The sequence below is a fragment of the Aquarana catesbeiana genome, linkage group LG01 (genome assembly GCF_042186555.1).
Source record: "Aquarana catesbeiana isolate 2022-GZ linkage group LG01, ASM4218655v1, whole genome shotgun sequence".
Lineage (NCBI taxonomy): Eukaryota > Metazoa > Chordata > Amphibia > Anura > Ranidae > Aquarana > Aquarana catesbeiana.
Window position 1 is genome coordinate 251,897,109 of NC_133324.1, and position 24,516 is coordinate 251,921,624.

The following is a 24,516-nucleotide window of genomic DNA, read 5'->3' on the forward strand; positions in this document are numbered from 1 at the left end:
GGAATGCGGAGGGGAGGGACCTGGGTTTCGGGCAGGCTACTGGACCCCCCCACCTCCTGGCTGCCACTTTCCACTGCCTGGCTGAGGCTTTCCTGTGTATGAAAAATGTATATAGTTGTAGTCTTTTGTTCAGCAATCACACACAATTTTCAGCTCATGACTGTTGCAAATTGAATGTTAATAAATAAAAACGACTATCATTCTGACCCCAGCATTTTTCATTCTTGTCACAATCATTTTTGTCTACTACTGTCTATTGATATGTAAAACACTTTGTGAAATCATAAATTAGTGATCAAAAATAACATCTATTTAACATCATTAATTTGACAACCATATTTTTAAGAATGCTATACCTGTCTCAAGCTGCGCTCCTCTACATGTTGCTGCCTGGAAGGCCCAGGTTGGTCGTCGGAAGCCCCAGCTGGGGGGGAAGAAAGCTGTGAAGGAAGATTGGAGAGTACTGGCCTGGGTTCACTCTGGTCTGACAGAAAATGCAGGCTGTCATAGTACCACAGCCTGAGTACATAAACATCATCTGCTGCTCCTGATCTCAGGGAATCCTGGACCTTCTTGAGCTCCCTAAGATAAGTACTCCTCATGCCACTAATTTTGGAATTTAAATACTTGATGCCTGCCGTGGGGATCATCGGCTTCACAAATTCAAGCAGTTTCTCCAGCGCTGCCTGCCTCTTTGTTTTGTTAGAAAAAAAACAGGTGTTTCACCTGCCACAGACAGGGCAGCTCCCTGAACATATCAATTATTATTGATAGAAATTCCATATCAATGAAGGGATCCATTTTCTCTGCAAGACACAACACAAGACAAACCCTAATGTCAGGCTAAACTCTCCTAATCTTGTCCTAATATAGGCCTCAATCTATAAGCAGTACAGGCCACTGATGCACCAAGTTAAAATTGTACCTTCATTATAACGATCTGCGCTTCAGATACTCCTTCCTCCTCTCACAGATCGTAAGTACGACGCACGTGTGTTATGCTTTATATACACTGCGCATGCGTGAAACTCCGCCCACCCCTGATGTTTTTTCTAGTCTATTCCCCGCCTCTTGTCTTTCGGCGCAGAGGGAGAGCACATGGTGGAGAAAGAGCAAGTGCATGCAGACAGCAGCAGCAACAATGAAAGCCCAGAGCCACGAACGTCCTGATCCCGGAGGAGATTTAAGACCTCAGATATGTTCTTTATAGAGATGGTGGAGATGGTGGACATCTTGAAGAGGGCCAACTATGATGGGAAGCATGGACCTTACCCAAACCCAAATGTGGGAAAGGCCAACGTTATGGCTAAAGGTATGAAAAGTATGCACAGGAATTTTGGGGTACGACAATCCAAGGATCAATTGAGGAAACGCTGGTCAGACCTGATATTGTGGGAGCACGATCAGTACAGAAAGATCAAGAGAGTTCTTCAAAAAAGTAAGTAGTTGTCGTGTGTTCCTAATATTATTATTATTATTATTATTACTTGCATGATGCCCCATATGCTTTTCTTTACTGTTGTACAGTTTAAAATGGCAACTTTCATGTTCATTGGCACAGTAATCGGTTGTAGGAAACATCGTTCGTTCGCCCACTTATAAGGTGTTTTTGGCAGATACAGGTTAACTACATTTGTTCAGGCCTATTTGTATTAAAAGAAGTTTGTTGTCTAGATGAGTTTGTAACTAGAATGAAATGGAAACTTGATTCAGTGTAAGGAGAGGACACTCAGCAACTGTTTACACATCTGGACGCAGGAGCACTAGTGTGGGATACCTGAACAAACTTTTTAGGGTGTCCCACACAGGTGCTCTAGTGGATACTAGAGGTGTCTCCATGTGTGAAAATTGTACAAAAAAGGGAAGTATTCCAGCTTTAGAAAGTAAATTTCTTCAGCTTGGAACAGCTTCTTCAGCCAAAACAGACAATTATACACAACACTTTCAAGCAATGTTTCATATTCCTATTTCTGGCCTCAAATATATGTGTGCTAAGTACACCTTTTTTTATTCACATAGGGGAGAAAAGACTCGGGACATCAGGGACCCACAACCTCCTAAAAAAGGGGAAATCCCAAAACCACAAGCAGAGGATGAGGAAGGAGAGGTTTCTGAAGTGGTCAAAATAGTCACCACAACAGGTGAGTGTCTGAGACCACAGCTCCAGGAAATAGATGTATGCCTGCATATTTATAATACATGTTGTGTTTTTTTTATTTTAGGTGATGTGGATGTTGTGGAAGAAGAATCTCATTTCACCAGTGAAAGTGCCCAGATCCTCAACGGGGAGATAATGGGGTGCAATCGTGATTTAGAAAAGATAAAGGAAAACATCAATGATGTTCAACAAAAAATGAAGAACATCAGTGATGTTTTAGGCAGAATATAAAACACACCAAAATTGTACCATTTTATCGTGTATTTTTGCTTTTAAAAACAAGTTTTAAAGTATTTTAAAAGCCAAATTTTGAAGATGCACACGGTGTGTCAACATGTGCTATCTGCCATCACGGGATATCAATGTACGTGTTTTGTGGGTGCAACCCCTTCCTCGCAACTGAAGTAGGTGACAGGAAGGGGTTGCACCCCCAAAACACGCCCATTGATCACCCATGATGGGAGCTCGCACATGTTGACATCAGGCATGGGATCAGGAGGGAAATCCCCATTTTGAATCCCAATTTGTTTGCAACTTCAAAATTTGGCTACAGGGGTGACATCACCCTATCTGATGAAGGCAATATCAACACAGTTTGGACATACTAATGTCTGATATTGCCTTCACTTTGTCAAAGTTGTATGTTCCTGAGTTGTGTATGTTCTGTTTGGAAACATGCCTGTTGAACCAAAAAAAGGCTATTTCTAATGTGACCAAAAATGTTGTACAACAAAGATGCTGGTTTGTTCAAAAACCCTTTTCTGTGTCAACAATGTGTGGCTTCTTATTTCAATGCTCAAAAGCAGTTTTTGTAGTAAGTTGGTGTTTACAGTGACAATGGGGGTTATTTACTAAAGGCAAATCCACTTTGCACTACAAGTGCACTTTCATTGCAGTTTCGAGTGCACTTTTGCAGTGCAATTGGAGTGCAAAGTGGATTTTCCCTTAGTAAATAACTCCCACAGTGAAAGAAACACAAGCAGTAAATACAAGGAAATATTATTTCTGTTTATCCAAAAAAATTAATTTTTAAAATGTTTCTTGATTGTGTGGCATATCAATGGCCCCCCTACCCGCAAAGTACTCCAGATATTTTTCTCACTTTGCGGGCGCTTTGGGGGGCAAGCCAGGACGGCCAGCTTCAAGTGCCCTCAGGGTTGAAGAATCAGGAAAGCCGGCCACAGTCCCAACTGAGGCCACATAGTTTGTAGTATTTTTTCGAAGAAAATTGTGCATAATGCAGCAGGCAAGCACAATATGGTTGAGTTTATATTTTGCCATGCGGATTGGTGTCAGAAATAGGTGGAACCGGCTGGCCATTATCCCAAAAACGTTCTCCAGCACCCTTCTGGCTCTGGCCAGCTGATAATTAAAAGCCCTCTGGTCTAGGGTGAGGGTCCTCATATGGAATGGCCACATAAATGGTCCCCCAGTGCAAATGCTTCATCCACGACGAAGACAAACGGGAGTCCTTCCACATTGTCTTCTGGAGGTGGCAAGCCCAAGCTGCCATTCTGGAGCCGTCGGTAAAACTCCATGTGGATGATGACTCCACCATCTGACATCCGCCCATTTTTCCCCACATCCACATACAGGAACTCGTAAGTAGCCAACACCACTGCCAACAACACAATACTATTAAACCCCTTGTAATTATAATAGTATGACCCCGAGTTGGGGAGTGGGACTATGTGGACGTGTTTCCCATCTATTGCCCCTCCGCAGTTAGGAAAATCCCACCGCTGGCCAAAGTGGGAGGCCGCAGTCTGCCATTCCTGTGGTGTTGAAGGAAACTGTGGAGTCAAAGAAGAAAAAAAATAGTACTTTTGCACATAACATTGCAAGCAGATTAGACACAAACATTCTTGGCCAACATCAGTATAACATTTATTTTAAGGAGTACTTAAAGACAAAAATATAAGGTCCACTTTTAAGATTCCTCACCCCCTCTGAATGCCCATTGTAAAAAATTTAGGGGGGGGGGTGTTTTGGACAGGTAACCCTCTTCACTTTATTGAGAGCTGAAAGCATAAATAATGTGTGTTTCTTTGGCCAGTCCCTCCTTACCTTAAACTATTGGAAACCCATTGGACAGGTAAGAAGTGTCATAATACAAAAATATGAATACACACTGTCCTAATTGAATCACATTTTTACATTATGCAATTACCTATCAAGATAATAGGCAAACAAAACTTTAAACAGTACCAGTTGAAAGTACTCAGGCAGGACCTTTCACTACATGCTTTGGTGAATTCATCCATAAATATGACCACAAAAGAGGTAGGTATAGTGTGTATGGGTTGGGCAAAATCAGCAGATAGAGGATTGGTATGGGTTGACTTAGCGTTGGGGGGGAGGGGGGGTTCCAAATGATTTTGGGACCCCAAAAAAAAGCCTCTGGCACTCTGCATGAATTTAAGCACACAAATAACATTTGGACACATTTTAGGGTGTGTTTAGGGTAAAGCACTACAATGAAGCTGACAAAATACATTGTTAAGTGACTAGGCTAGGTGTGTATGGGCCCAGGATAGCAGGCTGGGGAGGTTAGTGAAGGCAAATATTCATGAAGGACAAAAAGGAAGTTTAAAAGCTTCCAGCATGCATGAGGACAAAGGGGACATTCACAGCATATTACAATCATGGTAATTAGGGAATGATGAATGAAATACAATACATTAGCAAACATGAAATACATAGAATGTGATGTTAAAGGAGAAAACTTACCCCAATATAGTCCTTCTGCAGGACCTGAATGATGGCAGAACAGGTCTCTGGAATAATGATCCCCAGAGCCTGGGGGGAGATGCCTGTCGAGAACTTGATGTCCTGGGGACTTCTCCCCTTTGCCAAGTACCGCAACGTGACAACTAGCCTCTGCTTGGGAGTGATGGCTTGCCGCATGCAGGTGTCCTGCCTGCTAATATAAGGGGACAGCAAAGCCAACAAACGGTGAAAAACGGGTTCCATCATCTGGAGATAATTCCTGAAATCATCAGGATTATTCTCATGGATCTCCCGCAACAAAGGCATATGAGAGAATTGGTCACGCTGGAGCAACCAATTCTTCGTCCATGAACTTCTCCCCACCCTGTTCATGGACTGGGCTTGGGTCAAAGCAAGAACCCCAACACCAAGCCCCCGCATAGCACGAACTCTAAGACGAGTATGTAACCGCAACATGGCTTCAAAGCGGTCGGCTGGTCAGAATGAACTAACAGAAAGCACCGAAAAACATAAAGACCTAAAAAGAGAGAGCTGAAATTCAGAAAGGAGCAGGCAAGAATGCACTGAAAATCAAATACGTACTATAATAATAATAATACGCACTGACAAACAAATTCAAACTAACTACATACACTGAAGAACAGATACGAACCCACAAGCACAAACTGAAGAGCAGTAATAACAATCTGAAAAGCACGAGTTTGAAAAGCGTGAATCGTCTCTCACCAAACTTCTACTAACACGAGATTAGCAGAAGGAGCCCAAAGGGTGGCGCACTTGGTATTGAACTTCCCTTTTCTAGTACGTCACCGCGTTTTTAAAGTTTGGAATTTCCATCTAACTTTGTGTGACCGTGTGTATGCAAGACAAGTTTGAGCCAACATCCGTTGGAAAAAAAACATGGATTTTGTTGTCGGAATGTGCGATCGTGTGTACGCGGCATAATAGTGTATGGGATCAAGGAAGAAAAAACTAAAATAACATGATAATCAAATAAATGATACTGGACCTGATGAACAGTGCAAGACTTACTAAAAAAAAAAAAAAAGAAAAAGAAAAAAAGTAAGTAGGTGCTAACAAAATAAATACAGGCCGAGGGTCATAGCCAGCACCAACAGACAGAAGACAGACAATGATACATGGGTGCAGATAGATATAATAGTGTAGAGATGTAGAATTTTTACTAAATTCCTTCTGGTATTTTTTGTGAATTCTGTAGACAGCAGAAGGCTATATTCAGCCTAATTTATCTCAACAGGAGTGTTTCTCTAATCACAGAGTGTATTTTCTCTGTCACATCGCAAGTTGTTTGAGATTGCTCCAGCAGGTTGTGGTAGAGAAATATGATTTGGTGTTATGGATTTCTGATAGCCTGGCCAATCATTTGGCCTGGGGAACATGCTTGGACAAATATTTATTATATATCTGAGACAATTTCTGTTCTGTCATCTCCCTCTAAGGTACCTTTCACACCAGCAGACTGATGGGGCCTGCCTGTCCATTTTTCAGGCAGACCCGATTGGACCGCCCATTGTTCTCTGTGTCTGTTTACACCCACCTGCATCCAATCCGAGATGCCAAAAACAGACGAATGGGGATCTGTTCCCCATCCACCTATCAGATCGGATGACAGATTGAAACAGACATGCAATCCTTTTCCATCCGACCCCCCATAGAAAAAAGTGGGCGCCTTATAGAGAAAAATATTGGTTTCTGTCAGATAATGCATCACTTTGCCCAGAAAATTGCTGCAATTATACATGTTTAGGCATTCTCGTGTTTATTTATTTTGTTTTATTGATATGACACAAAAAAGTGAAGAAACAAAAAGCCAAATCTGAGACACATTCCATACAAAACTTTGAAAATGGACTAGACAAAATTATTGGCACCTTTTCAAAATTGTAAGAAATAAGTGCATTCCAAGTTTGTGATACTCCTGTAATTTGTAATTAAACTCACCTGTATCAATTAACAGATACTGACAATATAGAAATAACACCGGCAACCAGTTAAAATGGTGAAACAATGGTGAGAAATTTACTCAGCCTTTCTGTTGTGAGTCTATGTGTGCCACATGGAGCATGGAGAAAAGAAAGAGCAGCAAAGAATTGTCTGAGGATCTGAGAACAAAAACTGTGGAAAAGCATGGACAATCTCAAAGTTACAAGTCCATCTCCAGAGATCTTAATGTTCCTGTGTCTACTGTGCACAACATTGTCAAGAAGTTTACAGCCCATGGCAGTGGAATATGAATCAAAGATTCTAAATCCCATAGAGCATGTGGAGAGATCTCAAAACAGTGGTTGGGAAAAGGAACCCTTCCAATATGAGAGACCTGGAGCAGCTGGCAAAAGAAGAGTGGTCCAAATTCCAGTAGAGAGGTGTAAGAAACTCATTGGTCACAGGAAGCGATTGATTTCAGTTATTTTTTCAAAGGGGCGTGCTTCAAAATATTAAACTGAGGGTGCCAATAATTTTGTCCAGTCAATTTTTGGAGTTTTGTGTGGAATGTGTCACATTTGGCTTTTTGTTTCTCCACTTTGTTGTCTCATGCCAACACAAACAAAAGAAATAAACATGATAATTCCTAAACATTTGTAATTGCAACAATTTTCTAGGCAAAGTGGCACATTATCTATCTGACAGAAATGCAGGGCTGCCAATATTGTTGGCCATGACTGTAGAGTGACTAGCAAAGATGCAGGTAAGGAATGGGCATAGGCCCAGACTGATTAAATGGACACTAATTAAAGCAGTATTAAACCCAAAAGCAAACATTTATTATATTGCACTTTCCCAATGATTATGCCCCGTACACACGATCCACAATCGTGGATGTCTTTTCCGATGGAATTCCGCTCAAGCTTGGCTTGCATACACACGATCACACAAAAGTTCTCTGAACTTTCAACCATCAAGAACGCGGTGACATACAACACTACGATGAGCTGAGAAAATGAAGTTCAATGTTTCCAAGCATGTGTAGAATTGTTTCCAAGCATGCGTGTTTTTTTGTGTGGCGGAATTGCATACAGACGAACTTAATTTCTGTCAAGAACTTTTTCTGTCGGAAAAATAGAGAACCAGCTCTCAATCTTTTGCTGGCGGAAATTCAGACAGAAAAAGTTGGATGGAGCATACACACAGTCAGAATATCCGACCAAAAGCTCCCATCACACTTTTTTTGATGGAAATTCCGCTCGTGTGTATGGGGCATTAGATGTGATGGCTGCATTCATTTTCTTTTTTAGTCTTTTTTTCCTTTATTTTCATTCGGTAATCTGGCCAATAAGTCTGTTGTTTTTCAAAAGAACAAACTATCTTGTAAATGTAGCAATTACAGGGATAAATCAAACCATTTACCACTAACAGCTTACAATGATCAGCTTTTATTTATTTATGTAAAACCTTTATCTAAAAAAAAAAAAAAATGTTGTAATTACTTATAGTGTGTGGGCTGGAGTTAAACTTACATTTGTTAATGCATCTAAATCTGCTGTACATCTAATACATCCCCCAGTTTGACAATGCAGCTATCCAAAGGTGTCCCCTGTGCTCTTTCACTCAGAGTGATGGCACGCTAATACAGGAATTGTGCTACTGCCCAGATCACCAAGTGAGAACAGAGGAAAAAAAAAACGAATGCAGCCACCAAATCTAATGATTGACAAGCTGCAGTACATTACATTTTTAGTTTTGGGTATAATACTGTTTTAGGCTGGATTCACACTACTGTGAATTGGATGCGGGTTTCCTCGCATCCAATTCGCATGTCAAGAGATTGTGACTGGCTCTCAATGGAGCCAGTTCACACATCTCTGGAGCGGCTCCGGTGCGAATTGCACAGGATTCCCCTGGGTCTTCTGGTCCATTTCAGGTCCGAAATCAGCCAACAATTCTGACTGAAATCAGACCTTAAACAGTGAACAGGGACGCACAGAACAAATAATGTGACTATATAATACAGTTAGCAGGAATGGGAGACAAAAAAACAAAGGTAATTGTAACTTTCTGTAGAATGAAACACAGTTGCAAGGTCTTTAAATAGATATTGTGTTAACCATTTTCCTATCCATGAAAAAAGTGACAAACACACTGGGCATTAAAGTGTATTGCAATGATAAAAGTGCTTTGTATAACGGGTTACCTGTTATTATTACCAATTTTGACACAAAGAGCGAGTTGGGATTTGTTAAAAGATCATATGATTTTAAGAATAATAGGCACACTACAAAACAATATGTAGCAATATTCTTTTATGTTTTAAAATGCTTCTAACAATCCACAGAAAAGTTATAATGTCACATGTCAGCAGAGGCAAATTACAGCATAGCAGCCACGCTGTAAAAGTATCCTCATAACAAAAACACATTACTGACATTATTGTGAAAAAAAATGTGGTATTATTATGGTAAAAAAAAAGTAGAGAGGACCTCTGCGAATGTGTGGAAAGAAGAGCTAGGGATGAGCTGCAGACACTGCAGGGAGTCCTAGAGGCTCATCCAAGGAGAATTTATGCTGCTTTAATAAAGTGGCTGTAAAGTCTGGAGAATACAGGGTGCTGGTATGGCTTAAAGACCCTCTTTTTATTTGTGACTATGAATAGAGATTTGAAGTCTGCATTTTGGCCTTTTTGATTATCCTATGACCTAAAGTGGTACTAAAGTCAAAACATTTTACCTTAATGCATTCCCTACATTAAGGTAAAAAAATGATTTGCAGCTTGCTGTCCTCCTCCACTTCCATAAATACTTACCTGAGTCCTCAATCCATCCAGCACTGTGCATGGCTAGATCTCTTTTCTCCTCTCTTCCTCTTCACACATGCACTCAGGCAACCAGCGGGGCCAAACCACTTTTTATTCATTTTATTTAGACAGATAGAGATTTCTTTTGGTGGTATGTAACCACCACTAGGTATATGATTTTTTCTAATATAAAGGAAAAAAGATCAATTTTAGTGGCCCTGTACCATGTGATCACAGTGTGATCATATATGAAAGCCTTTCTTTACTGCTTTTACTATTACTGCTACATTGGCCCTGTGCCTCACTCGCTGTGTCTGAGTGGGAGGCTGTTGTCTCACCCAGCCACTGTACATGTACAGGCAAAAGCTTTTTTGGCCATTCTTCTCTTCTGGGTCCCAGAAGTACACTTACTAGTTCTGCTGAGCCTTCTGAAAACGGCTGCAATCTGAAGCATAATCGGTTGAATCTGAGTGAAAAACTGAGATGAGTCTCAAGGGCAGTTTTTATTTATTTTATTATTTATTTATTTCAGGTACTTATATAGCGCCGTCAATTTACGCAGCGCTTTACATATACATTGTACATTCACATCAGTCCCTACCCTCAAGGAGCTTGCAATCTAAGGTCCCTAACTCACATTCATACATACTAGGGACAATTTAGACAGGATCCAATTAACCTACCAGCATGTCTTTGGAGTTTTTCCAATAGGTTGGAGGAAAAGGTCACATTCAAAGACGTGGGTTGTACAGTTGTAATGTGTCGGAGCACATTTGAACAGCATATCATTGGAAATGTAATGATCTTCCTTCAGATATTGAAAATAACAAAGGAGCCATTGACAAAAGGGTGAGATGCATATTTAACTCCCTTGGATGCCCACCACTCAGTATCCAGATAACCGTTTCATTCAGAAAGATTAGGATTAAAATCCGGGGGGGGGGGGGGGGTATAGTGAAGTCCAAGTAGGTTTATGTCCCTGTAGTTTAATTGCTCAATGCCATGCTCAAACATATGTTTTACAAAGGCCAGTTGCTCTAGTTTGGTAAGTAGTAGACCTGTGAATTATATCCCTCAACTGTTCCAGGGAACCAACAAGAGCTGCTGTAGCTGCATTGTCACCAGTTGAAGCCAACCATTCATGTATAAAGGCTAAATAACCACTTAAAGACCAGGCCTTTTCTGGAACTTTTTGTTTAACCACTTCTGGATCACCGCACACTGATATACGTCCTAAATTTGAAGAGGAATATTGTTGTTATGGCAGCAGCTAGCTTCAGCCGGCGGTCTGGTTTCCGATAATAGTGGTCTCTGCAGTGGATTTGCCGCAAGATCACTTTTATCCCTCCCTCCGCGCTCTGGTGCCCTCCGCTGCTTACCGGAGATGTCGGCAGCGGCGGAGGCGATCGGATCCTCTTCCTTGTTGGGTATGGAGACGAATGAGTGAAAGATGGCCCCCACCCGTCTCCAAACCATTGCAGGGTGGGGGCCATCAAAATGTCACTTCTGCCCATAGTTCTTAAAGGAACATTTTTTTTAGCGTATTTTAGTGTAAATATGAGATCGGAGGTCTTTTTGACCCCAGATCTCATATTTAAGAGGTCCTGTCATGCTTTTTTTCTATTACAAGGGATGTTTACATCCCTTGTAATAGGAATAAAAGTGACACAGTTTTCTTTTTTTTAAAAGAACAGTGTAAAAATAAAAAATAAAAGGCAAAATAGATAAGAAAAAAAAATGTTTTAAACACGCCCCGTCCCGCCGAGTTTGCTTGCAGAAGGGAACGCATACGTTAGTAGCGCTTGCATATGAAAACGGTGTTTAAACCACACATGTGAGGTATCGCCACGATCGGTAGAATGAGAGAAATAATTTTAGCCCTAGACCTCCTCTGTAACTCAAAACATGTAACCTGTAGAATTTTTTAAACGTTGCCTATGGAGATTTTTAAGGGTAAAAGTTTGTCGCCATTCCACGAGCGGGCGCAATTTTGAAACGTGACATGTTGGGTATCAATTTACATTATCTTTCACAATATAAAAAAAAAATTGGGGTAACTTTACTGTTGACTTTTTTTTTAATTAATTTTTTTTAATTAAAAATTTATTTTTTCCAAAAAAAGTGCGCTTGTAAGACCGCTGTGCAAATACGGTGTGACAGAAAGTATTGCAATGACCGCCATTTTATTCTCTAGGGTGTTAGAAAAAATGTATAATGTTTGGGGGTTCTAAGTAATTTTCCAGCAAAATAAACCTGTTTTTAACTTGTAAACAACAAATCTCAAAAAGAGGCTCGATCTTTAAGTGGTTAAAAGTTTAAATCAGTATTTTTTGCTAGAAAATTACTTAGAACCCCCAAACATTATATCTTTTTTTAGCAGACACCCTAGAGAATAAAATGGTGAACATTGCAATATTTAATGTTACACAGTATTTAGCACAGCGGTCTTTCAAATGCATTTTTTTGGGGAAGAAATACACTTTAATGAATATAAAAAAAAAAACACACAGTATTTACCCCAATTTGTTTGTATAATGAAAGATGATGTTATGCTGAGTAAATAGATACCTAAACATGTCACGCTTTAAAATTGCACATGCTCATGGAATGGCAGCAAACTATGGTACTTTAAAATCTCAGTAGGTGACAATTTTTACAGGTTATCTGTTTAGCGTTACAGAGGAAGGAAAATGAATCTGAAAGGTGTATGCAGTTTACTGTGCAGCAATAAAACTGACATGACATCAACATTGTGGTGTGAACAGGGCACATAGAAAACAATTGTTTTCTTTATCTCCTTGCAGAGATGTATGCATTAAATATACGTGTCTCTGCACATGGTGTGAACAAGCCTATGCAAGTCAAATATGCGAGTATTTTCCATCAGTTTTTATGCCTGTAGGGTGTAAACGAGGCCTTAAACACAGGATTTGTCGGTTATGCTCTTTAATATAGTCAAATAAATGCACCCACTTAAACTGAGAAATGAGACCCCTGATATTCCATGACAAAATTATTACTTTATCCATAATAATATAATAGTCACTGATAGTATAATTCTTTTGCTGCCAGTCCTCTACTTTTAAACTCAGGTGGTCAGAACTTTTTTGCAAGTTTTCCATTGGTTTTCCTTACAGCTTTCAGAGTTTGTAAAAGAACCCCAAACCATGCATTTTCTGCAAAAGACCAGTAACAAACACAGCAAAACGTACAAAAGTCCTGCTATTAGTAGTTATATTAGTACATTTTAAATTGTGCCTTCTTCTTAAACATTGAAAATCAAAGGTATGCAGAACTGTGAATAAGTAAATGACTCTAATAAAATAAAAAACTCTAAAAAACTTCACTTACAGCTTTCAGAGTTTGTCAAGGACCCCCCAAACCATACATTTTATGAAAGCATATGACTAGTAGAATTAAAAGAAGGTCTTATTGATATTTTAGGTTCCGTGTGCAAATGTTTAGTTGACCAAATAATCAATGTATAAATAAACAGTGCTGCGCTACTCATAAATATGGACTGGACTGGAATGCTTTAATTAGTTCATGTCTTTATTAATTGTTATATTTACACTTTAGTATTTCTGAGTAACGCAGCATTGTTTATTTATACATTGATTATTTGGGTGGAGTGAAACACTTTGAGTGATAGCAGCTACTTTTTATTGATTTTTTGTCACTTATACCTACTTATTTACTATTTAATTGTGCTGATTGGTCTTATTATTATTTTTATAGCTGCCCAAATGTTTAGTTAAAAAAAAAAAAAAAAATATTTGTACATTTTAAACTGTTTCATTTTGTGAAACGGTGAAAATCAAAGGTACACAAAACTAGAAAACAATCTGGAGTTTTGCTTTCACCTATGCAACTTGCTAATGCCCAATCAAAGTGCCAAGTGTGCTCTGCATTGGTATATGTTGGTATATGTTGTGAAAAACTAATGCTTGCATACATTTTACTGCAGCACAGTGTGTTAAAATGTGCAGCAACTGACCTTTGTGTTGTGTTTTAGACCTCATTTGCACAGCCAGAAAGGCCTGTACGTCTTTAAGAAGGAGTGTATTATTGTACCTAGGAGTCAAAAGTGTTTGCATAGAGCCAATTGTTACAGCCTGTACAAACCAATGACACTGTGGCTGTACACATGTAACACCTAAGTGGATCTGCATGCATTGGAAAGGCGGCAGTGCATCCTCCACCTTGCTTATCCTGTGTTCCATGCTGGCTTTATGGTCCCTGATTTTTCGCACATCTGCATTAGGAAACCTAGGGCAATCTCCTCCACGTTTCCTATTAAAGACATGTTTTATTATTTACACAAAATATAACTCTATGTTTCGATATTTATAAGTCTATGTTTTGTTTATGGAGGCCTTGCAGTGCTTAGATCATTTTCAGCTCTTGGAATAAAAGTTTATTTAACCTTCTACAGCCAGAAGAGTGCCATATCACTAGTAACATCATTAGAAAACATTCTGAAATTGAGACAAACATGGAAATAAGTTGTAACATTATAGACTATACTATATTTGTTACATGAACAAAAAATTCTGCTTTACAAGGTTTGGCATTAAATGTTCTTTGCCCTTTAAAGGAAAGTATCAAGATCTCTTTTAATGTCACTTGCTGCATATACTCTTCTTCCCTTCTTTCCCCACTTCTTCATTCTTCAGAGAAAGCAAAGTGACATACCTGGCAGTTCTGGGGGAGCATGTGACCTACTCCACTTTCTCCAAAATACAATTGCTGATTGGCTGTTCAGGCCCCCAGAACTGTCACATGGGGCAGAGAGCGAGTCCTTGGGGTTGATTTACTAAAGGCAAATTCACTCTGCACTACAAGTGCAGTCGCTGTAGATCTGAGGGGAAGATCTGAAATTAGGGGAAGCTCTGCTGATTTTATCATCCAATCATGTACAAGCAAAAATGCTGTTTTTTATTTTCCTTGCATGTCCCCCTCAGATCTACAGTGAGTGCAATTCCAAGTGCACTTGCAGTGCACTTCCAATGTACTTGCAGTGCACTTGTAGTGCAAAGTGGATTTGCCTTTAGTAAATAAACCCCTTTGATTCTTTGTAAATTCCAAGACTTACAGCTTACATCTTCTCCTCATTCCCAGGTGAACAGAATAATGGGGTAAGCAAAACACAAAAGTAAAAGCATCTGCAGGGGCTGACATTAAAGTGAACCTCTTACTTTGCCTTAAAAAAGGAAAGCATGGGTTTATTTTAAATACAAGCAGCATACAGACTGTCTACTGACTCTTTTTATTTTAAAGATACAGATATCCTTTAACTTTTTTGTAACTTTAAAGTATTTTGTTGAAATTGTGGACTCATAGATAGAAAACTATTATATGGTATATTATAAATGTCCATGAGCTCTCAAAAACAAATATATGCATTTAAAATATACTGTAGACAGGATGACCACAGTCATAAATCACCTGCAAAACTATGGATGGTTTCTGTAAATGTGAGCTTGGAAGTCACTGAAGAAGGAAGGAGAATATGATGGCTGTTAACGAAGTACTTCAGAGAGCCCCATTGTTTGATAAACTCATCAATCTTTCTTATAAAGTACCTGTTTAAAAGATATATTGTTTTATCAGACTTTATTGAATTTCAGGTTTGGTGCACTGAAAATAGAACTGATGATTTATGAAACTGGAGTACGGAATTAAGATCTAGAAATATCTGGATAAATGAGGAACTAGCACAATTGTGTGATATGCATGTAGCTCCTGGCGTATTCCAGCTTATCTCAAAGTTTCCCTCTCTGGGAATACTGTGCATGACACCAAGTCTATGACCTCCCTATACATCCTCGATCCCTGTCCTGGGAAATTAGATGGTCTCTAAAGGTGTAGTCACAGGCTGGCTTGCTTAAGAAATGTATAGAATATGTAAACTTAATATGTTTTCTGCAGTTTTAAAGCTGGTAGCTGTCACAATGAAATGAATTATCTGGTTTAATATATTTAAATAACAGGGATGTACATCAAGATACATCCACATTTATTATAGCAGAATATACAGTATATTTTGCAGTATTAGCCATTGCTAGGTTTAATTATTGAATGCCCTACAGATTCATACTTTCAGTGACTAAATTTGGAAAATGATACACAAAAGTATAAACATAATAATGAATAAATAATTTATGAATAGCATAGTGATTTAACACTCTAGTGTTGGACATTGAGTTCATTTACAGCCAGAAAGATATCAGCATATAGTTTGTGTTTTTTTCTACATACTGTCACCAGAACAGTACAGTGTCACCATATTCATGTCTCCCGACTCTCAGCTGCTTGTGCACACCTGCTGCCGGCCTCTCTGCAGCCAGCTCCCCGACCGACTCAGCAGAGAGGGCCGCATGTTTCTCTGACAGGGTCCCGGGTCCCCACTCTCAAGGCAGCTGGGCTGCTCCTTGTGCCAGTGCTGCTCACCATGGCCGGCTCCATGGCTGTCCGGCCAGCCTCCTATTCAGCTCTGGGTGGAGGAAATGAAGAGGTTAGGTCATGTAACCATGAAGGGGAGGAGTTCGAGGAGACCGGTTCTGCCTGATGTCGTGAAAGAGCCTGGACTGTCAGAAAGGTAAGCCACACTATGCCAGCCTGCCAATTTTTAAAAAATTTTTTTGTATCCTGGCTGCCAATGTTTATTTATTTGTTTTTTTTTGTATACTGCCTGCCAATGTTTTAAACTATTCATGATAAAAGCATGCTTTGGTCAGTCTCTCTTAGAGACCCCTTTCACACTGAGGCAGTGGGGGTAAAGCAACGCTAGTTTTAGCGGCGCTTTACCGCTTTTATAGCGGCGCTTTGGTGCTGCTAACAGGGTGTTTTTAACCCCCCAGAAGGGGTTAAAAGTGCCCGCTTAGCACTGTTTTCAAATTGCTTTGAAAGTGGCGCCCATTCATTTCAATGGGCAGGGGCAGTGGAGGAGCGGTGTATACACTGCTCCCCCACCGCCCCAAAAATGCTGCTTGCAGGACTTTTTTTCCTGTCCTGCAAGAGCATCGCCCGGTGTCAAAGCACTCGGGCTTTCACACTGGGGCTGCAAAAGAGGCAGTTTACAGGCACTTTACAGGCACTATTTTTAGTGTAAAAGGGGTCATACACAATGTGAGTGATGCTGAACAAAGGTAGAAGGACCCTTTTCACACCTAGACCGCCCTGCCAGGCCTGGACTGGCTATAGGGCACATTGGGCATTTGCGGCCTCCAGGCTGCATTTCTTAAGAAGAGCAGCCCACTGATGACCAGGCCAAACAGTAGGAGATAAGCGGCGACCACGGTTTGGACACGGCTAACACAGACCGCGGCCACCGATCACCTCCTGCTATGCGGCCATACCTGAAGCAGGCCCGGCGCCAGAAAACTAGGATGTGCAGAAGAAGGTAGGAGAGAAGTACCTGCAGGGGACAGACACCTCCTGGGCCAGCCCCTGGAGATATAGTTGCACTTGGGACACCGGCAGCCCCTGTCCTAACAATGGCCGGCACACTGTGACAGCTGCACAGGGAGGAAGATTAGTGCACTGAACTGATCCAGTGTGTGTTACAGCCAAAGTCCCACTCTGGAGCGGTGGTTAAGGGGGGTGGAGTGGGGCTGTCTGTTTGCTGGTCTGAGGCTGTCTCTTTGCTGGACTGAGGCTGTCTCTTTACTGGACTGGGGCTGTCTCTTTGCTGGACTGAGGCTGTCTCTTTGCTGGACTGGGGCTGTCTCTTTGCTGGACTGAGGCTATCTCTTTGCTGGACTGGGGCTGTCTCTTTGCTGGACTGAGGCTGGACTGAGGCTGTCTCTTTGCTGGACTGAGGCTGGACTGAGGCTGGACTGAGGCTGTCTCTTTGCTGGACTGGGGCTGTCTCTTTGCTGGACTGAGGCTGTCTCTTTGCTGGACTGGTGCTGTCTCTTTGCTGGACTGGTGCTGTCTCTTTGCTAGACTGGGGCTGTCTCCTTTCTGTTCTGAGGCTGTCTCTTTACTGGACCGAGGCTGTCTCTTTGCTGGACTGAGGATGTCTCTTTGCTGGTCTGGGATGTCTCTTTGCTGGTCTGAGGATGTCTCTTTGCTGGTCTGAGCCTGTCTCTTTGCTGCACTGGGGGTGTCTCTGTGCTGTACTGGGGGTGTCTCTTTGCTGCACTGGGGGTGTCTCTTTGCTCCACTGGGGGTGTCGCTTTGCTGGATTGGGATGTCTCTCAGGATGAATATCCCGTCACAACCATCCATGCGAATGCCCGCCCCCATCTCCACCCGCTCCCCCCAGGAGTCAGGCTGCCCAGTCTAAAATGCCCGGGCCTATTTTTTTGTCCCAGTCCGGGCCTGTGATTGATCACAGAGAACACATGGTACCAAGGCCACGCACAGTGTCTTAGTACACCGATCTGTGTTCTGCTGTGCCCGGGACACAGCAGGCCACAGATCATGCTGCTGCATGCCCCCTAGGGTGTGCACGAGGTACACAACTGGGAATATGTCATATGGCATCCACCCAAACAACAGTGCTCACGCCTGGTTGTTTTATTACTATCGATCGTGCAGGAGGTGGTTAAAATACCATATCAAATTTTTGAGATGACAATTTAACCACTTCAGCCCGGAGGATTTGGCTGCTCAATGACCGGAGCACTTTTTACAATTTGGCACAGCCCTGCTTTAACTGGTAATTGCGCGGTCATGCAATGCTGTACCCAAACAAAATTTGCGTCCTTTTTTACCACAAATAGAGCTTTCTTTTGATGGTATTTGCTTGCCTCTGCAATTAAATTTTTTTATATAAATGGAAAAAGACCAAACATTTTGAAAAAAAATTTATTTTTTGTTTTAAAAAAAAAAAAATAATAAACTCAATTTTAGTCATATATTTAGGACAAAATGTATTCAGCCGCATGTCTTTGGTAAAAAAAAGTCAATAAGCATATATTTATTGGTTTGCGCAAAAGTTATAGCGTCTACAAACTAGGGTACATTTTCTGGAATTTACGCAGCTTTTAGTTTATGACTACCTATCTCATTTCTTGAGGTGCCAAAATGGCAGGGCAGTACAACCACCCCAAATGACCCCATTTTGGAGAGTAGACACCCCAAGGAAATTGCTGCAAGGCATTTTGAGCCCATTGAATATTTTGTCACAAGTGATTGAAAAATGACAAAAAAAAATTACACCATGTCACAATGTCACTAAATGATATATTGCTCACACATTCCATGGTTATATGTGGAATTACACCCCAAAATACATTCTGCTGCTTCTCCTGAGTATGGGGATACCTCATGTGTGAGACTTTTTTAGAGCCTAGCCGCGTACAGGACCCCGAAAACCAAGCACCGCTTTCAGGGTTTCTAAGGGTGTAAATTTTTGATTTCACTCCTCACTACCTATCACAGTGATGAGGGCCATAAAATGCCAAGATGGCACAACCCCCCCCCCCCAAATGACCCCATTTTGGAAAGTAGACACCCCAAGCTATTTGCTGATAGGCATGTTGGAATATTTTATATTTTGCCACAAGTTGTGGGAAAATGATTTTTTTTTGTTTGCACAAAGTTGTCACTAAATGATCTATTGCTCAAACATGCGATGGGCATATGTGAAATGACACTCCAAAATACATTCTGCTGCTTCTCTTGAGTACGGGGATACCACATGTATGAGACTTTTTGGGAGCCTAGCCATGTACAGGACCCCAAAAACCAAGCACTGCCTTCAGGCTTTCTAAGGGCGTAAAATGGTGATTTCACTTCCTCACTACCTATCACAGTTTCAGAGGCCATGAAATGACAAGATAGCACAAAACCACCCCCCCCCCCCCCCAAATGACCCAATTTTGGAAAGAAGGTACTTCAAGCTTTTTGCTGAGAGGCATGTTGTGTCCATGGAATATTTGATATTTTGCCAGAAGTTTCGGGAAAATTAAATTTTTTTTTTTACACAAAGTTGTCACTAAATGATATATTGTTCTAACATGGCATGGTTATATGTAGAATTACACACGAAAAATAAATTTTGCTGCTTCTCCTGTGTATGGGGATACCAAATGTGTGATACTTTTTGGGAACCTAGCTGCGTACAGGACCCCAAAAACCAAGCACTGCCTTCAGGCTTTCTAAAGGCATAAAATTGTGATTTTACTCCTCAATACCTATCACAGTTATGGAGGTCCTGAAAAGTCCAGATAGCACAACCCCCCCTCAAATGACCCCATTTTGGAAAGTAGACACCCCAAGGTATTTGCTAAGAGGCATGGTGAGTATTTTGCAGATTTATTTTTGGAAATTAAGAAAGAAAAGAATTTTTTTTTCTTTTTTCAATTTTTAAAACTTTGTGACAAAAAGCGAGATCTGCAAAATACTCAACATGCCTCTCAGCAAATAGCTTTGGGTGTCTACTTTCCAAAATAGGGTCATTTGGGGGGGGGTTGTGCTATCTGGGCATTTCATGGCCTCCGAAACTGTGATAGGTAGTGAGGAGTGAAATAAAAAATGTACGCCCTTAGAAATCCTGAAGGCGGTGATTGGTTTTCAGGGTCTGCCAAAAAGTTCCAGACATGTGGTATCTCCATACTCAGGAGAAGCAGCATAATGTATTTTCGGGTGTAATTCCACATATAACCATGCCATGTTTGAACAATATATCATTTAGTGACAACGTTTTGTAAAAAAAAAAAATAAATTGTAATTTTCCCGAAACTTGTGGGAAAATATAAAATATTCCATGGACTCAACATGCCTCTCAGCAAATAGCTTGAAGTGTCTTCTTTCCAAAATGGGGTCATTTGGGAGAGTTCTGTGCTATCTTCTCATTTCATGGCCTCCGAAACTGTGATAGGTAGTGAGGAAATGAAATTACCATTTTACGCTCTTAGAAAGCCTGAAAGTGGTGCTTGGTTTTCGGGCTCCTGTACATGGTTAGGCTCCCAAAAAACTCACACATGTGGTATCCCCATACTCAGGAGAAGTAGCAGAATGTATTTTGGTGTGTCATTTCACATATGATATGTCTGGACATTTCAGGGCCTTCAAAACTGTGACAGGTAGTGTGGAGTGAAATAAAAAATTTACACACTTAGAAATCCTGAAGGCGGTGATTGGTTTTTGGGGTCCTGTACGTGGATAGGCTCCCAAAAAGTCTCACACATGAGGTATCCCCATACTCAGGAGAAGCAGCAGAATGTATTTTGGGGTGTAATTCCACATGCAGCCATGCCATGTTTGAACAATATATCATTTAGTGACAACTTAGTGCAAAAAAAACCCTGTAATTTTCCCGAAACTTGTGGCAAAATATAGAAATATTCCATGGACTCAATATGCCTATCAGTAAATAGCTTGGGGTGTCTACTTTCCAAAAAGGGGTCATGGGGGGGGGTTTGAACTGTCCTGACATTTTATGCACAACATTTAGAAGCTTATGTCACACATCACCCACTCTTCTAACCAATTACTTTGAACCCCCAAACATTATATATCTTTTTAAAGCAAAGGCCCTACAGATTAAAATGGTAGGTGTTGCAATTTTTTTTCAAACAGTATTTGCGCAGAGATTTTTCAAACGCAATTTTTGGGGAAAAAACACACTTTTTTCATTTTTATGCACTAAAACACACTATATTACCCAAATATTTGACGAAATAAAAAATATGATCTTATGCTGAGTACATGGATACCAAACACGACATGCTTTAAAGCAGCGACAAACTACATACATTTTTAAAAGCCTTTACAGGTTACCATTTTAGATTTACAGAGGAGGTCTACTGCTAAAATTACTGCCTTCGATCTGACCTTCGCAGTGATACCTCACATGCATGGTGCAATTGCTGTTTACATGTGACACCAGACCGACGCTTGCATTCTCCTTGGCGCGTGAGCACGGGGGGGAAGGGGGTGCTTTTTTTTCATTATTTATTTTGCTTTTTTATTATATTTTTAAACTTTTCCTTTCATTTTTTTTTTAAATCATTTTTATTGTTATCTCAGGGAATGTAAATATCCCCTATGATAGCAATAGGTAGTGACAAGTACTCTTTTTTGAAAAAAATTGGGGTCTATTAGACCCTAGATCTCTCCTCTGCCCTCAAAGAATTTGATCACACCAAGATCGGTGTGATGAAATGCTTTGCCAATTTCCCAATGATGCTGTTTATATCTGGTGAAACCTAAGTCATGAAATGCTCGTAGCTTCCAGTTTCTTAGGCCATAGAGATTATTGGAGCTGTTCTGGTCTCTGATCAGCTCTATGATCAGCTGGCGGCTGCATTTTCGGGTTCCCTGTTGGGACAGGAGAGCCTGAGAAAACCATGGAAGAGGGTGGGGGGAACGTTCCCTCCCACTGCTTATAAAAGCAGTCTAGAGGCCATTTAGCCACTAGGATTGCTTTTACATGAAAGCCGACCACTGGCTGAAAAGAATGATACCAAGATGATACCTAAACCTGCAGGCATCATTCTGGTATAACCACTCTAATTCCAGCAACATACCAGTAAGTTGCTGGTCCTTGTTGGGCATACATTGTAATGTTCTTTTTTTCATGCAGCCTGTGGGCTGAACAAAAAAAAGAGATTGATCGGTGGTTATGCCCACCATTAGAATACCGCCCTTCATCCACCCACTTCTAATGATGGGCATACATGCACCATTTCTTTTTTAACTGTGGTGGTGAAATCACCTCCTACACCGCTGGAGTCGCTGATTTACAATTCGTGGGAGCAAACGCTGTTGCTGTGAAGATAAATAAACCTGCAGCTGAATGGTATACCTGCTAAGCAAATGATGGTTAACTATAAAACAAAGTAACATTACACATTACGCACCAGAACAGGCAAAAAATTTGTTCGAACACGTGAACACCGTTAAAGTCTATGGGACACGAACATGAATAATCAAAAGTGCTAATTTTAAAGGCTTATATGCAAGTTATTGTCATAAAAAGTGTTTGGGGAGCTGGGTCTTGCCCCAGGGGACATGGATCAATGCAAAAAAAAGTTTTAAAAAGCGCTGTTTTTTCGGGAGCAGTGATTTTAATAATGCTTAAAGTGAAACAATAAAAGTGTAATAACCCTTTAAATTTCGTACCTGGGGGGTGTCTATAGTATGCCTGTAAAGGGGCGCATGTTTCCTGTTTTTAGAACAGTCTGACAGCAAAATGACATTTAAAAGGAAAAAAAGTCATTTAAAACTACTCGCGGCTATTAATGAATTGTCCGACAATACACATAGAAGCTCATTAATAAAAATGGCATGGGAATTCCCCACGGGGGAACCCCGAACCAATATTAAAACAAAAAAATGGCGTGGGGTCCCCGTCAAAATCTATACCAGACCCTTCAGGTCTGGTATGGATTTTAAGTGGAACCCCGCGCCAAGGTTTAAAAAAAAAATGGCGTGGGGTGCCCCTAAAAAAATCCATACCAGACCCTTATCCGAGCACACAACCTGGCAGACTGAAGGAAAAGAGGGGGGGATGAGAGAGCGCCCCCCCTCCTGAACTGTACCAGGCCACATGCCCTCAACATTAGCCCCCCCAAAACACCTTGTCCCCATGTTGATGAGGACAAGGGCCTCATCCCCACAACCCTGGCCGGTGGTTGTGGGGGTGTGCGTGTGGGGAGCTTATCGAAATCTGGAAGCCCCCTTTAACAAGGGGACCCCCAGATCCCAGCCTTCCCCCCTGTGTGAAATGGTAAGGGGGTACAAAAGTACTCCTACCATTTCACTAAAAAAAGTGTCAAAAATGTTAAAAATGACAAGAGACAGTTTTTGACAATTCCCCTTTATTTAAATACTTCTTCTTTCGTCTTTCTTCTTTCTTCTATCTTCTATCTTCCTTCAGTTTCTTCCTCCATCTTCTTCTTCTGGTTTTCTGGTTCTTCTGGTTCTTCCTCCGGTGTTCTCGTCCGGCATCTTCCTCCACGGCATCGGCGTCTTCTTCCCTTCTTCTCCTCAGGCCGCTCCGCATCCATGATGGCATGGAGGGAGGCTACCGCTGTTTGATGCTTCTCTCTTCATCTTCTTTGCTTCATCTTCTTCTCTTGATCTTCTTCTCTTCTTCATCTTTTTGTGTTCATCTTCTTTTCGGGCTGCTCCGCATCCATGATGGCATGGAGGGAGGCTCCCTGTGTGTGACGCTTCTCCTCTTCTGACGGTTCTTAAATAACAGGGGCGGGGCTACCTGGTGACCCCGCCCCCTCTGACGCATGGGGACTTGACGGGACTTCCCTGTGGCATTCCCCGTGATGTCAGAGGGGGCGGGGTCACCAGTTACGTAACCCCGCCCCCTTTGATGTCACGGGGAATGCCACAGGGAAGTCCCATCAAGTCCCCGTGCATCAGAGGGGTGTGGGGTCACCAGGTGGCTCCGCCCCCGTTATTTAACAACCATCAGAAGAGGAGAAGCGTCACACAGCGGAAGCCTACCTCCATGCCATCATGGATGCGGAGCAGCCTGAAAAGAAGAAGAAGACAAGAAGATGAAGAGAAGAAGATGAAGAGAGAAGCGTCACACAGTGGGAGCCTCCCTCCATGCCATCATGGATGCGGAGCGGCCCGAGGAGAAGAAGGGAAGAAGACGCTGATGCCGCGGAGGAAGATGCCGGATGAGAACACCGGAGGAAGAACCAAAAGAACTAGAAGAACCAGAAGAAGAAGAAGATGGAGGAAGAAACCGAAGGAAGATAGAAGATAGAAGAAAGAAGAAAGAAGATAGAAGAAAGAAGAAGCATTTAAATAAAGGAATTGTCAAAAACTGTCGCTTGTCATTTTTAACATTTTTGACAGTTTTTTAGTGAAATGGTAGGGGTACTTTTGTACCCCCTTACCATTTCACACGGGGGGAGGGCCGGGATCTGGGGGTCCCCTTGTTAAAGGGGGCTTC